Source organism: Myotis davidii, unplaced genomic scaffold (genome assembly GCF_000327345.1).
Source record: "Myotis davidii unplaced genomic scaffold, ASM32734v1 scaffold987, whole genome shotgun sequence".
Classification (NCBI taxonomy): domain Eukaryota; kingdom Metazoa; phylum Chordata; class Mammalia; order Chiroptera; family Vespertilionidae; genus Myotis; species Myotis davidii.
In genome coordinates this window covers 504,315-521,523 of record NW_006297901.1, presented here as the reverse complement: position 1 = coordinate 521,523, position 17,209 = coordinate 504,315, and positions in this window count along the sequence as shown.

Below are 17,209 nucleotides of genomic sequence, written 5' to 3'. Positions count from 1 at the left end.
TCCAGGTATGACTACAGTGTAGTAACTTTAGTACTTGGAATTCTTTGTAACGAGGGTTCTTCACTGGGTGTTCCAGATGTTTCATTGAGTTTATCTAGGAAAAGGAATAAGTGGGTTATCAGCATATTAAAATATTGACTCCAAATCTGTGATTAGGCATATTTTTTAGCTAAAAAGTGGAACAAAGAAAAGGGGAGAGGGGAAAAAAAATCCCAGAAAGATGTTGACAATTTTTTGAGGTAACTCAAAGCAGGGGAAAGAAAAGGTAAAGTTGTTGCCTGAGGTGGGATTCATACGCCTATAGTTTTGCAAGAGAGGGGAAAGCTGGGGTCCTGGCCCACAATCAGAGGTGAGGAAGGTCTACTGGATCAGACACACTGTCCCAGATGGTTCCGGCCCACACCTTGCAGTGATACCGTCAGCCCAGGACAGTCTGGTAAAGGGAGGCAGCATCAGTTTCCTTGTAAATTGGAAACATAAGCATGTTTACTACTCAAGACAGGTCTTTGGATATAAAGATGTGGGGCTACAAACCAAGGGTTTTCAGGCCTGATTTAGTGCATATCTCAGGCGATCATGTGTCCATCTGGACCTATGTCAGTAAGAGTGTATTTGGGGATCGTTGTGACTGGAGGACCATACTTTCCCCCATGAAGTTGGCCTGAAATTTCAGTTAACTGCTTAATACAGGAGTCAATCACGTTCCATAAGCGGTGCAGGCAGTCCCCCCACGGGAGGAGTTCTACAGAGACAGAATGAATCCGGACGAAGCCTGCAAACAGCACCGTTACAGGAATCTTGGTGGCAAGAAAGGACGGAAAAAGAGATTGTTACTGGAGTTGACACTGATTCAGGCAGGACTAGAACAAGTGGCCAGAAATCCTTAAACTCTGTCCTGCAACCCTCTTCCTCGGTTCTGGAAAAAAGTGTCTGGACTGCTTCAGCTACTTGCCCTCGGAATTTTTGGACTAGCAGAATTATTCAAAATACTTCTGGAGATTTAATCTTGGGGGCGGGGCTTGCTCCTCTGAAGCATCCCATCCATGTCAGCCTGTCTCCCTGTCAGAACCCCGCTCAAGTGGAACAACTGATCCCTATCCAACTTTCTCTGACAATCCTTTGGGGACCTGAATTGTGGGAATATAAGTTAGGGTTTTGGACTCTCTTCCCTGGCCCTCAATAAGCCATCTCCTAAGGGAATCTGAGGTACGTGGTCTGTTTTCTTCAACAGCCTCCCTATTCTGTGTCTTGTCCCAAACAACTCAAGAGCTTGTTTACTTGTAGGAGCAAAATTCCCACAAGTCAGCTGTCTCATTAGTGAATGCCCTTGAAATGTCCCCCTCTCAGTTATGTCCCAAGGTTTGAAACTGCTCAGAAATATCCCATTATTGTCATGTGGCTTTATTTAATAAGTAGGCTTACGGAGTCTGTCATTCACCAATATTGAAATGCCATTGCCAGAAACGTCCTCTCTTCCCTAGTGACTTCCATCCCCTTTTCCTTGTTATTCTGTTTTGTGGCTTATGTGTTTCGTAGATCTGAGCTGTCACATGCTGAGGTAATAGATGTGTTAAATGCATTTGGAGATTTAATGGCCTCCCAAGTCATCTATCAAATAGTTATGCTTGGTGGAAAGGTGCAAAAGGAAACAATGTTTGAAGCTGAAGGTATAAAGCAGAAAGGAGTAAAAATGTGGGTTGAAAAAAGACATACAAGTTTCTAGTCCTAAATTTAGTTATTTAGTTTTTATTTCCATGCAAACCCAAAATAGTCTAAAAAATATGTAAGAACCTCTCTGCCTTCAGAATTTCTCAGTGCAATAGACACGAGTGTCCTTACTTAGGAATGAAGACTTCTGACATTAGCGCCAATAAGATCTTTTTCCTGCCCAACACTCTAATGCTGTTTTGGAATATTGTTTTAAGGGATGTTCATATTTGCACTGGTGCCTTTCAATACTTACAGTTTCTTAGAGAAAAATCCACAGCAGTTGTTGCTTTCACAGATATTTCAGACTGGGAGCCAGTTGGAGTTTGGGTTGTGAACACATCTAAAAGCATAAGACAAAAGTTTTCAGCCGCCAACCAAGTTTAGACTTTTTGTTTCTTTACATTTTTCATCATTTGATTTTTTAAAGACCATACGCAGTGACTAGTTTTTTAAAAAAAGAATAATAAAATATTTGTGACATTCTTCATCTACAAAATAAGGAAGTAAGGAAAAGGTCAAAAATAAAATCCATGGGGTAAAAGCCAAATTAGTATCCTTTTGCTAAATGACTCTTTCTGAGAAGAAATTATTGGGGAATTTATGGAAAAACATATTTAAGTGCATAATAGGCACCAAAGTAGATTGCAGATGTGTAATACTATCACTGCATTGACATTATCAGAAAGCCAAGTAAGGCCGGGCTGGTATAGCTCAGTTGGGTGAGCGTTGTTCCATGTACCGAAGGGATGCTGGTTCGTTCCTGACCAGGGCACATGCCCAGGTTGTGGGTTGGATTCCCAATTGGGGCATATACAGAAAGCTACTTATTGATGTTTCTCTCTCACACTTTCTCGCAAATGAATAAAAATAAATATTTTTTTCAGAAGGGGGGAAAAGGCCAAGTAAGAAACACTCATTTGCCCCTGAAGCAGTTCCACTTAAAAAGGATATACTTCAATAACAATCAAGGTCGCCTATATACCTTCACATTGGCATGTGCACAGAAAGGATCCTGCTTTCATTATTGTAAGTGGAATTGGTTATAATGCAAAACTAATGGACATATCCACCCAACCCGAGTCAAATAAATTGGGTAAAGATGGCTGATTAAACATATATATACATCTCCTCTTTCCAAAATACTATGGAATGACAGAAAATTGTATATACATGGATGTATACATATTTAATATGTGTGTGTGTGTGTATATATATATATATATATCCCCCCAGAACACACATATATGCATGAGTGCACACACACACACACACACACACACACACCAGTGCTGTTAATGTAAATTTTTAGAAGTTTCTGAGCTAGATCTATGGAGAACACAAGGAAATTGCAGCCCAATATTCATGTTATGAGTTATGAAAGTATAAAAATTAAAATAAGGTGGTATTTGTCCTAGCTGGCTTGGCTCAGTGGTTAGAGTGTTGGGCCCATGGACAGAAGAATCAAGGGTTTAATTCTGGTCAAGGGCACATATGGTTGCAGGCTCAAACCAGGCCCGGTTAGAGTGCATGCGGGAGGCAACAAATAGATATGTCTCTCTCACATCAATAATTCTCTCTCTCTGTCTCTCTCCATTCCACTCTCTCTAAAACAATAAAAATCAATGGAAAAAATATCCTCAGGTCAAGATTAACAACAAAATATATGTGGTATTTTAATAACAAAAATAATGTGGTATTTTTGCAGAGACAGACAGATCAGAAAAACAAAAAGTGTATAACTAACTAAATTTCAATGAGAAGTTAGATTATATTAAATGTGAGTTTCACATGAGTAGGGAATTGGTGTTATACATTTGGCAATTACCCTTGAAACATGTAAATTTTTATGCCTATTTTATGTCACAAAAATAACTGAATTTAAGACCCAAGAGTTAAAAACAAAAATATAAAACTTAAGAAAACTAGGAAAATATTCTAATACCTATTTGGATAAGGTCCATCTAAGCAAGATACACAATGCAAAAATTATAAAGGAATTAAAAATCTATTTTATAAAGATTAAATTTTTCTCTGTGATTAATATACCTAAATAGGTTTAAAGATAAACCACAGCCTGGAAGAAAATAGTTGTTACTTTTACTTTAGAGAAAAAGTTAATATACTAAATATAAAAATATCTCTTGCAAATAAGTGAAAATATAATCAAATAGAAAAAATGAGCCAAAGATAAAAACAGACAAATCACAGAAGTTGAAATTAAATGCCCAATAAATACAGAGAAAAATACTCAGCTTCACAAGTAATCAAGATGCAAATTAAAAACACTACTAAAGTTTCTCACTTATTCACAAAATATGATTAACACTATTATTGTAAGTGAGATTAGGGAGCACTCTTGGGAGATACAATTTGGTAGGTACCTTTGGAGGGCAATTTGGTGTTATCTACCAATATTTTAAAGCTTTATCATTTATTCAGCAATTCCAGTACTTGGTATCTATCCAAAGAGAGATATACCCAAGAGTGTCTGAGAAGAGCATACATGGGAGAAACTGCCCATCATTTAATTCTTTGTAAGACAGTGGATAAAGAGTTCCAAAGCTGTTAAAGGAGAAAAGTCAGTCATAAGACCATTCTTCACCACAATTCCATTTATATTTTAGATAAATGTGTGTGTGTGTCAGACAGACTTTTTCCTTTACTCAAAGTAATCATCAGGCTCTTGAGTTATTTGTCCTCCGGTTAATTCAAATGGAGGTACATCCTGAAAAGGAATGACTGCACCCTGTAGGGCACAGCAGAGGCAGCTGGTGGTGGAAGACGTGACATCATTCCTGACTTGCTCTGTGGTAGCTATGAACCACCTCTCTGAGCATCAGGGTGTTTTTGTTTTGTTGGTTGTTTTTTTTTACATTTAAAAGAGGGATAATAATTCATCAAAGAAAGAAGTACAATTTATGGATTGTAGTTTTCAAAGTACTTCATTCTATATGTATTTCTATTTTTCTTTGCTTAATACTAATAAAGAACCCAGAATAACTAGATTTAATCTTAATTTAAAAGAATTTTTTAAAAGTTTCTTAGGAACTTTTCACTTTTTAGAATGGTGGCCGTTATAAGACATAGAGAGAAAGCCCATATGAGGAATGATGAATAAAGTTAATTGGGCCTCCCACACACCTTAAAGTCATCTTCTATGGGTTGAATTTTGTCACTCTCCCTACCCCAGAAAAAAAAAAGGGTTGAAGTCCTAACCCCCAGAACCTCAAATATGACGCAGTTTGGAAACGGTCATTGGAGATTTAGTGAAGATGAAGTCACACGGGAATAAGGTGAGCTCTTAATCCAATATAAATGGTATTCTTATGAGAAGAGGAAAATTTGGACACAGTGATAAAGGAAGAATGCCACGTGAAAATGAGTCAGAGATTGGAGCTCTGCTACTATAGCAGCCAAGGAATGCCTGGAGCCACCAGAAGTTGGAAGAGGCCAGGAGAGACACTCCCCTAAAGACTTTGGGGAGAGCACGGTAGAGTCAAAATTTTGATTTTCAATTTCTGGCCTCTGGAATTGTGAGAGAATACACAGTTTGTGTGACTTTGTTTTAGCAGCCCTAGGAAACTCATACACAACTCCAAATAAATTCTGGTTATCTCACCATAGAATTAAGTTAGTTGTTACTCATGTGAATAAGTAACCATAATGCTACAATGGAGCCCATGTTAATTATAGACAATTACCAAGATAACCTTGTTAAACTTCGTAACATCTCAGGAAAAAGTTGCAGAAATTAAAAATTTCATTTTACACACTGAAATGTCTATGAGGTAAATTTAAGAAGCAGAAAATAATGTGATTATAGTTTTTAAGAAAGTTAAATCAAACCAATATAATCAGTTCTCATAGATGTATTACTATTAACTTTACTTACAATTTTTTTCCTCTTTAAAATGATGGTCATTTTTATCATTATAAGGGATGTTATGCTTAATTTCTTCTTTATGTTCTTCATCAACTAGAGGTTCCACATAAACCTCTGAAAAAAAGTATGACACACCGTACATCAGACATATGTTAATTTCTTTGAAGGACTTTCATTTTTTCCACAAAGGATTGGAAGCAGAGACTTCACTTCTAAATTGTACCATATTTCCAACAATACAATTGCTACACATCAATTTTCTAGGATAATGGGGTCATCTTCCTTATCTATTATGTCTGTGAAAGCTTCCCATGCTTACCCACCTTCATTATTGGAAGTCACATCACTAATCTCTGAGGAATGAACCCCAGATAAAAAAAAAAACAATATGAAATTCATTGGGACGATGTGATTGATCACCAATGTCCTGTGTCTCTTGAAGTTTCCTTCCAGTTGCCGGCAGGTCCTGTAACTAGCTGGGACATTATGACGTCACCGACAAAAGGTTGGAATGCTGGGGAGGGATTTCCAAACGCTTTGTGACTCCGTCTGCTGTCTGTTTTATCCTTGAATTCTAATGGTCTTTAGTTTTAAAAAAGAAAACATCATGAGATTTTCTTTGAAAAGTAAGCAATATGTATTCAAGAAATAATGGGAATTATCGGCCCCTGGATTTTATTTCATTTAAAACATCATTTTTCAATTATAGTTGTCAATAGTACAAATAGTTTCAGGGCTCCAGCATAGTGGTTACACATTTATAGAACTTACGAAGTGACCCCGCGAAGGACCCCAGGATTTTAAAGAAGCATTAATGTTGTTGCTAATAAAATGAGAACACACCTTTTGGGTTTTCAAAGCATTACAACAACATCTGTTCTTTTGGATAACTGAAGTGAAAATGTTTGTTAAAAGCTAATCGGAGACACCAACGTTCAATCCAAGTGCCCAGCACCTTCCGGTTCATGGGCTATCTTAACTAGCGTTCTTTAGGAAAAAAATTTCTGAAACTCATTATTTTCAGGTTTTTCTTTATAAAATATATAATATTTGTTTTACTTACATTTTTTTAAACAATGAAACCCATTTTTTATCTCACATACATTGCTAAAATTATACAATATTTAGTTAGTCAAAAGAGGACTTTCATATAGATGATATTATCCACATATTTCTCATATATAACTCAGCAATAAAACAAGAAATTAAATGGACACTATCATCAATATTCTGCATGATATTAAAGGATCAAGTCACTTTCTCTCAATTTTAATTGTTGGTGCTGAATAGCCTCTTAGCATTAGATAACATTTATAATTAAAATGACACAGCATCAGTAAAAAAACACATAAATTTAAAAAGACTTAAAAATTTCCTTCGGTGCAATGAAGGCTCACAAATTAAGTACAACCCATGGTTTCTACATACCTGATGAATTAGAGAATCAACTTGAAGGGAGCCTAATTGCAGAAGAGGATGAGGGGAAGTGGAGAGGACTTAAACTCTTAGTATAATGGCAGCCTGATTTCTCGCTGCCAAAGGAGGGAGCTCTAAATATCTAAACAATGAAAGGTAACTATGTGAACCCATGATTTCTGATATATATAGGTAGATATAGAAATAAATATAGATGTAAATGTCTATGCATATGAATGCATATATTACATACACATATACACTCATGCATACAATAATTCCCTATCTTTGTCCAATGGGGAATATGACAACAGTGCTATCCCAGTTCCATGAACACATCTAGTCCCCAGGTCTTGGTGTGTGAATATTATTCTCCACTACAGAAACCAGGAATTCTTGGAGAAATGGCTGGTTCCAGGGCTGGGGCAGATGAGCTTAGAAAAATAATTGTCAAGAGCCTAAAAATTGTTCCCAGGCTTTAATGTAGAAATTCCACTTCTGGGAAACTATCTAAATGAAATAATCATGATTGCCAAAAGAAAAACAATTAGTCAAAATTATGCTCATTACTTCCTTGTTTATAATGAGAAAAATTTGAAACAACCCAATACAAATGATAGGGTAATTGACCAAAAAATGTCACGAATGTTCACTAAATTGAATGTTAAACAGATATTAAGATTAAGTTTATGAGAATGCTTATATTATAATGTTAAAGTATAAATGCAGCATCTAGATCAGGGGTCCTCAAACTTTTTAAACAGGGGGCCAGTTCACTGTCCCTCAGACCGTTGGAGGGCCGGACTATAGTTTAAAAAAACACTACGAACAAATTCCTATGCACACTGCACATATCTTATTTTGAAGTAAAAAAACAAAACGGGAACAAATACAATATTTATATTTGCATGTGGCCCGCAGGCCGTAGTTTGAGGACCCCTGATCTAGATCCAGTGTGTGTACAGGTTTGGGCTGAGATCTGGCCGTTCACTGCAGCCTCTAGATTCTCCCACATCCCACGTACCCCAGTGTGTTTCGGTGCGTTGAGGTGGGGTTGGCATTCTTGCTGCTTCAGGATTTTGACTTTCCTGCTCTCAAATACTATCTGTCCTTCAAGATTTATGCCACTTAACCATCCCATTCTCCATCACCCACGCACCACTATCATCTTTTGTCTTCTCTAAACCCGTCCCAATTCATTGAAGACTCTTATACCGATCTCCATTTCCAAGAACACCTCCCGAGAACTTACTGGCCACACAGACTACGCATCCAACTGCTTGGTCTCTCAGTTTGACATCCCACTGCCAACACTCTTCTCTTCTAATCTAACTTAGCAATCTAAACCCATCCTCTGGGCCTCAGTACCACACGTCTCTGTTCCAGCTGTGAAATGTTAAACTCCCAGATCCTGAAATTAAAAGTAACCATTGGAACCTATGGGTTTTGACATATATTTCTTCCTGACCTTATATTTCTATCTTCCAAATATTGATTTGGTTTCAATATTCTGCAAGCATCCCTTCTCCCACCCAGATGTCCTTCTCACCCCACTCTGGGCCACCGTGGCTCCCTTTACCCTACCCTCACACATATGCCTCCTGGGTCGGACCCTACGAGAGGCTTTGGGATGGGGATTATCAGGAAGATGAGGGGGAAGTAACAATGTACTTTGAGATTTAGTGGACCCAGGAACATTCAGAACTTCTGAACACGATTTTCTCTTCCTTTCTTCTCAGTGATCACCCTGCTGCAAATCTTGTTCTAGTTCCTTTCTCCCCTACCTTATATCTTCTCATTCAACTTGGAGTGATGATCATGTTCGCATCTTCTGAAAAGCCAAGCCAGTCTTTTAATGAAACTTAGAGGCCTCTAAATAGGTGTGCCAGCTATACCCAGGAAGGCCTAGCTAAGCCTTTCCTAATCCTGGTTCCATTCTGGCAGCTCAGAATGGGCATCTGGCTACTTGTAAGCTGCTATATCCCCTCACTGGTATGAAAGGTTCAATACCAGGAGGTAGAGTAGTTTCCCTTGTCCACGGTTTTGCTTTCTACAGTTTCAATTACCCGTGGTCAACTGTGTGCTCCAAAAATATTAAATGGAGAATTCCAGAATAAACAATTCGTATGTTTTAAATTGCACTCCATTCTGAGCAGTGTGATGAAATCTCGCACCGTCTGCGTGGGACAGAAATCGTCCCTTTGTCCAGCATATCCACGCTGCATACGCTACCTGCCCGTTAGTCACTTAGGAGCCATCTCAGTCATCAGACTGACTGTCACTATATTGTGGTGCTCCTGTTGAAGTAACTTATTTTACTTAGTAATGGCTCCAAAGCCATCCACATACTTTATATTGCAGAATATTGTTATTATTGTTCTATTTTATTATTCGTTATTATTCATCTCTTATTGTTGCCAACTTATAAATTAAACTTTGTTGTAGGTATTGTGTATAGGAAAATCATAGTTTACTTTTTACTCTGTGGTTCAGGCATCCACTGGGGGTCTTGGAACATATAGCCCATGGATAGAGGCGGGGGGCCAATGCACTAGTCCCCCCTGGAAGATTAAGTCTGGGTGGGAACGCCACTGTTTTATTGGGCAACTGGAAGGTGCGAATCACTCCGAATCAAAGGCGCGTGAGCTCTCCTGTCCCTGTGGCTGCGCTCCCAGGCTGGCCAGCCTGGGTGGTGGCATGGCGACAACATCTACCCAGGGGCAGTGAGCCCACATGTTTCCTCCCCCTCACTTTGACCGTCTTAGCTTTCAGCACGTTCATCAGCCTCACTCTCTCTCCCTTGAAGGGAGCGTTCATTCTATCGCCTGAGACTTCCTCATCCTTGCTTCCCAAGGTTCCTTTGGGCTTTTCAGGGGAAACTAATTGTGAGATCCTCCTGGTGAAAGTAGCTTTGTTACCAGGGTAGCAGGTGAACAGGGTAGCAGGTGCAGGAGGGATCATTTTTCAGGAAATGCAGTCTGTGTGTGGAAGGGGACATGACATAGTAATTAAGAACAGGGGCTCTGGAGACAGAGATGTGGGTTCAAATCCCAGCCCCACCACCAGCCAGCTGCATGGCCTTGAGTCAGATTCTTGTGCCTGAACCTCAGTGTCCTCACCTGTGAAATGGAAAGAATGACAATGCTATTGACTTCAGAAGATTGTGGTGAAGATTCATCCGATCACCCGAGTAAAACGCCTGGCATGAGGCCCAGCACGAAGCCAGAGCAGGGACTTACCCACTGAGCTCACACTGTCCCCCGCTTGCCATGACCCTCAGCATCCACATTTGCAGCAGATTGCAGGACGGTCGCCGTCACCATGCTTACCTCCAGGAACAGCCATGAGAAGGGATGGGAGAATCTACCTCAGGTACCAAGCAAGCACGGTGCTTGGCATAAAGCAAATTCTCAGTAAACAAGTTCCCAGCAATTCTTCCCCCTGGTGCCATCCTAATGTCCCGCAGCGCCTGGCACCTCCTTCCCAGGTCAGCCACTCGGGAATCTGGAGCTGCAGGGGGCGGTCATTCAACACTCACCTCTTCCATCTTCCCTTCCTCTGGGCATCGGTGAGAGCCGGGGGACCTTTCTTCCCCATTTCTCTGTCCAAGTCACGCAGAACTTCCCCCAGTCACTTAGGAGAGAGAATGCAAATTCCAAGGAAATAGCGTGAGCCCAAGGGCAGCACAAGCTTTCTTCTGAAGGAAAACTGTCAACATGGCAATAACCAGTTTGCGGTTCTTAGGAACTTTCTGGACTTGCAGTTTTTTATTTCTTTTACTTCAAACCCACAAGCTCACAGAGTTTTGCTGAATTCAGTGTCCAGATAATGCCCTGCCAGTGCTTAGTATCAGAGCTATGCCTCATGGTATCTGCACATCCGCAGGAAGCTCATGTCAGGGCGGAAATGTGCTAAAAATTGTTCCTGGGAGTGTGAAATGGGGCTTCTGTTTAGAATTAATTTTCTTTAACTTCCATGGGTCAGTAGTTGCTGCATCTAATGGTTTACTATTAAGACAAAACCCAACAACACTCCTACCTGCTCCCCTTCTAACAAATGCTGGCTCCTTCTATGATCTGTAGTTCAGTTGTTTCATGGACAATATCGATGGGGCCCTAGAAACAGGAAGGTAAAAGTCATTCACTTCATCATGGCGTATTTACTAGTACTTCATCCACCTTAAATCATAGACCGGCCTTACATCCTGACGTATTCAAGGTCTCCTGATGGAACCAGGAACCGAAGAGCATTTACCCTCTGCATGACTCCGGGTGCCCTGAGAGGAGGCTGCACAAGCCAGGCGGGTGGAGCAGATGCTGCTTTTAAAAAGAAATGAGATTGTCAACATGGCAATAACCAGTTTGTGGCTCTTAGGAAGTTTCTGGACTTGCAGTTTTTCATTTCTTTTACTTCAAACCCATAAGCTCACAGAGTTTTGCTGAATTTATTTCTAAACTTAGTTTAGGGAATAGCTGCATTAATAAATTTCACAGCCAGGCCGGCGGCACAGTGACTGAGCATCAACCTATGAACCAGGAGGTCACGGTTCACTTTCCAGTTGGGGCATGTGCCTGGGCTGTAGGCTCCATCCCCAGTGTGGGGCGTGCAGGAGGCAGCCAATCAACGACTCTCTCATCATTGATGTTCCCATCCCTCTCTCCCTCTCTGAAATCAATACAAATATATTAAAAGAAAGAAGTTTCACAGCTGCACATGACTCTGACCCCTCAGCTGCATATTTCTAATTGTTCAGGTACCGGCATGTATTTTATATTATGGTTTAAGAATTAATGCCAGTTAAAAAAAAAAGAATTAATGCCAGTTAATTTCTTGAGCAGAGAAAGAAAATTAACAAAAAATTAACTGCGATAGCTCTGCAAACCTCTTATTGTCAAAGCTAAGATGTTCTGCTTTGGGGGTTTCCGTTTATTAATGCTTACTAGTCTGCTTGTCTTCCTAGAAGGATGAATACAATGCATGCTTTTTTTCTCGCTTTGCAGCAAAGAACAAGACCTAAAAATTCCTTGTGTGCTCTTTTTTTAAATTTTTTTTATTGTTTAAAGTATTACATGATTCTCCTTTTTTCCCCCATTGATCTCTCCCCCACCAAACCCTCCGCCAAGCACAAGCCCTGATATGGTTTAAGAATTAATGCCAGTTAAAAAAAAAGAATTAATGCCAGTTAGAGCAGAGAAAGAAAATTAACAAAAAATTAACCGCGATAGCTCTGCAAACCTCTTATTGTCAAAGCTAAGATGTTCTGCTTTGGGGGTTTCCGTTTATTAATGCTTACTAGTCTGCTTGTCTTCCTAGAAGGATGAATACAATGCATGCTTTTTTTCTCGCTTTGCAGCAAAGAACAAGACCTAAAAATTCCTTGTGTGCTCTTTTTTTAAATTTTTTTTATTGTTTAAAGTATTACATGATTCTCCTTTTTCCCCCCATTGATCTCTCCCCCACCACACCCTCCGCCAAGCACAAGCTCTGACCCCCCCTACTGTCTGTGTCCATTGGTTATACTCGCATGTATGCATACAAGTCCTTTGGTTGATCTCTTACCCTTTCACCCTCCCTCTTAGGTTGTACAGACTGTTCGATGCTTCTATGTCTCTGGTTCTATTTTTGTTCATCAGTTTATGTTGTTCATTATAGTCCACAAATGAGTGAGATCATGTGATACTTATCTTTCTCTGACTGGCTGATTTCACTCAGCATAATGCTCCCTAGTTCCATCCGTGCTGTTGCAAATGGTAAGGATTCCTTCTTTTTCACAGCAGCGTAATTGCTCGCTGGTGAATCCTCCAGGGCTTTCTAATTGTCTCCCTGGTTCCTTCCCACTCAGGAACCCACCTTCACCTCTGGAATTACCCTCACATCACTCAGCAGCACTCAACACTAGTCGTGCTGAGCTTGGTGTCCGCTTTAGATCTGCTGTCCCCCCTAATCTTTGGGTCCACTCTATAACTGTGAGTGCACATCTTGTGAATAGAAATAACTTTCTAATCTCAGATGGACAGATCTGAGAAGCACCAATGCAAGCACTTTAACTAATATCCAGAAAATAAATGGAAAGCTGATTGCTATAGTACCTGGAGCCTGTGTCCACAGGAAGGGGAATGGTGGGAAAGCCCAGTGCCTGGTGGGTGAAGGTGATTCCAGTAGTTAAGAGTATGGGGTCCTGAGCCCACTCATGTGGTGTTAAATCCAGCTCCATCACTTTGTAACAATGACCATGAAATCGGAATAAACATAGATAACCAGCTTTGTGGGATTGTCATGAGCATTTGATGAGATTATCCATGTAAAATGCTTAGAGTATATTTAATGTGTAATATGCACTCAATAAATGTATGCTTTTGGTGCATCATAAAATGCATATTATCATTATTATATATTGCTTTTAATTAATCTCTCTGATAGCAGACCTTAATTAGGTACCTATTTGCTATTCATTCATTCATTCATCAAGGGTTCACTGAGCACCTACTGTGTGCCAGACACTCTCTTCTGGATGCTTGGGATATATCAACAAACAAATAGACAGAGATCCCCAGTGTCATGGAGTTAATATTTTTAATGGAAAGAGACAATAAACAAAAGCCTAGTAAATAAATTATCCTATATAATAAAAGCCCAATATCCTAAGTGTCCAGTCGCCCAGTCATCCATTCAACCAAAGCATAATATGCTAATGATATGCTAAGGCCGCTCAACTGCTCGCTATGATGTGCACTGACCACCAGGGGGCAGACAGTAGACCAGCTGACCAGTTGCTATGATGTGCACTGACCACCAGGGGGTAGATGCTCCAACCAGTAGGTTAGCTTGCTGCTGGGGTCTGGCCAATTGGGACTGAGCGAGATGGGTCAGACACGCTCTGAAGCCCTCCCACAATCCCTCCCTGTCTGGCCAACCTCCTGTGTCCTTCCCCGGCCCCAATTGTGCACCGGTGGGGTCCCTCAGCCTGTCCTGAAGCCTCTTGCAATCCAGGGCCCCTCAGGGGATGTCAGAGAGTCAGTTTCGGCCCAATCCTGCAGGCTAGGCCGAGGGACCCCACTGGTGCACAAATTCATGCACTGGGCCTCTAGTATAATATAATGCTAGGGGAAATGTAAATTTGAGCACAGAAAGGGGGCTTATGTGTCCTTTTGGGCAGATGCAATAATCAGGGACTTTACTGAGGTAACATTTAAGCAAAAACTTCAAAGAGAAGGAGTTAGTCCAAGGCCATCTGGGGGAAGAGCATCCAGTCAGGGGAACAGCCAATGCAAAGCCATAAAGATGATTGTGCCTAGTGTGTGTGAGGCCAGCAAGGAGGCAGGGGGAGGGAGGCCTGGGATGGAGGGATCAAGGGGGAGCAGAGGGTTTTAATCTGAGCATAGAAAGTAGCATTGTAGGGTTTTGAGCAGAGAAGGGGCTATGTTCTCATCCACAGATAGGGCAGAGTGGGCAGCCGGTTCCTCACTTCCAGCCAATGTTAAAAAGCCTCAGCAGCTTCCCCTCAATCACAGACTCCTGGGGGCCAAATGCCCCTTTCGTGCCTCCGTGGGATTATACTTCTGACCGGGACAAGCCCAGGTGAAGTCATCAGCCTTTAGACAAACAAACAAGTCACAATTTAGGAATTTTCCAAATGCTGCTGCCTCTTGTGGGAGTCAGTCAGCATGAAGCCTGTACAAATACATCATTGTAGATACATAATGTGCACAATCATGGAGAACGGGTATCCGGGATATTGTCTCTGAGTTAATAACAGAGGATTCTGTTGCTACCTTTTCCAACTATGTTCTGTGTATTTCTTGAAGATGCGTAGACTCTTATCCTTTGCTGATTTGATAATATGTGAGGTCATGCCTCAGTCGTATGATATGATTTCCTCTGGAGCAGATGTTCAGCGTAATTGAATGGGCAGTAATACAGTTAGAAAATCAATCAAAGTTTAGCTAGATTGAATTGAATTTCCTCATTTAGTATTAATTTATTGTACTGGGATTTTTTGCTTCTTTTTATTATTACAAAAACTCAGATGATGAACGCTGCATTAAAATAATGAGAAGTTTCAGTTAAAGTAAGGTATTCTGCTAAAATCTACTTCACATGAAGAAGGTAAGTCAGATAAAATGTATTATTGTTATAGTGTGTGATGCTACCATTGGCTTTTCAGTGACATTTATCATTTTAGTCAGTGTGGCAATGAGCTTTGCTTGGACACAGAGCTGAGAATTCAGGATAATTGAAAGGTTAGATAGATTGAATGATCAGCTTAATTTCTATGGGAAGTAAGTTTCTCAATTTTTGCTGTTGCAGGCCCACTGCAAGATGAAGAAATAAATTGAGCACACACAGATAAAAAGACAGAATAGATGATGGTTACATGTCCTTTATTGTTGACATTTGGATTCCCAAGCTCACACAGAATTGATTTCATAAAAGTTCTTTCGCTTTATCTTGCTTTTCTAATTGATTTGTGTAGGCTCTTATTGCCAAACCCTTAATTTAATCACAAATGGAACTAAAAATAATCATTTTTCTGAGGCAATTACAAAAGATACTGGAAACTTTGAAATGAGAGCACTAAGAGCTAGCAAAACAGCTTAACTGTCAGACTAGAACTGGACTCTTCCCTCTAAAAGTTACAAAAATTCTTATTTACTCCTTGAAAACTTCCTACCCAGAATTAATAACTGGCCAGAAAGCAATAGCCTGTTGTAAAGAGGTGTGCTTTTTTTGATTGTTTTGTTTTATTGTTGATATATTTTTTAAAAAGGGAAAAATCAATTCTTTCCAAAACACACTTTGTTTGGATAATTCTAAGAGAGAATCATCTACGTCATCAAGGACCAAAACGATCCAAGAACAAATGACAACAGGATTACCCAAGGGACACATCTGACCCCTTTGTACACACTCCTCTGAGACATGGCCATGCTTTTCCTGCATGTTTCTTTTCTCACAGTGTGATGCTCACGGGGTGTGGGTGTGATGGAAGGCAAGGGGCCACAGGAAGTGCTGTGCTTCCACTGGTGACCAGATTGATGGATTGGCGTAAATCACCACAAAACGGTGAGAACCCTATCCAAGTCCCTTAGTACTCTGCCAATTAAAGAGGTGTTTAAAACAAAACTCAAGGAGATATATCAAAATGGTTGAATATAATAAAGATGATAACTTAGTGTGGGCAAACAGAACAGAAAATTTATTAATGTATAAAAATCAAGTTAGGATTGAACAAAGGCACAATATAGTTTGTAGAAAACATGCAATAATTTTTTACATGTTCACTCTTGGTTCCATCCTAACGCACAGTGACATGGAGAGCTTTGGGAAGGTTTCACGTTGGGCTACAGAACTCTTAGCGGAGCAACAGACTTCCGAGGGAGTTCTGCCAATGAGAGGCGGCTAAGGGAAAAAAGGCTGAAGGGCCATTGGTAATGGTCGTCAAATATGTCATGGGTATGTAGACAAAGCTCTCATTTATTATGTTTTTACTTATTCTATGTAGTCTTTGGATCTTTCTTAATGTAGGGACAATTGACAAAGTATTGTAAAGTTTTATGAGGTCTGCATTGTATTTTGACATGATTCATCAATAAGAATGAATATTTACAGAGAAAGAAAATATGGAAATGTTAACAGCTGAAAAAATGTTAACAATTGATACCTGTGAGGAAGGGTCTATGGATATTCATTATAATCTTCCCTTTTTGAAACTTCGCAGAAAGAAAGAAGAGTGGCTACATGTATAATTCACCTAAAACATAGTGGGAGATGGAGAGCCAGCAGGTTCGGAGGAAGAAGTCAGGTGTCAGTGTCGGACGCAGAGCCAGGGGTGCCTGCGGGGCTGCCTGAGCTCAGGTCCTCCATGTACAATGGGATGTACTTATGATGTGGTCGAGCCAAAAAGATTTAAAAAAAACAAAAGCCCTCCTGTAATGATTTTCTTTAGAATTTGCCAAACAAGGTTCTGCGGGAATAAAAATGCTCTGTAATTAAAAAATAAGAGCCGTGTGCCAGCGCTTATCCTAGAGGAGTTGATTAGTGCAATGAGCGATATCACCAGGAGGAATCTGTTCCAAGGAGTTGAAAAAAATATTTGGATTTTTAAATTGAATGGAAATTTCAGATGCACCAACAGTGACTAGAAATAAGCTTCAAAAGAATGAATAACAAATGTCTCCAGAGTCCAGCATTATGTGACGG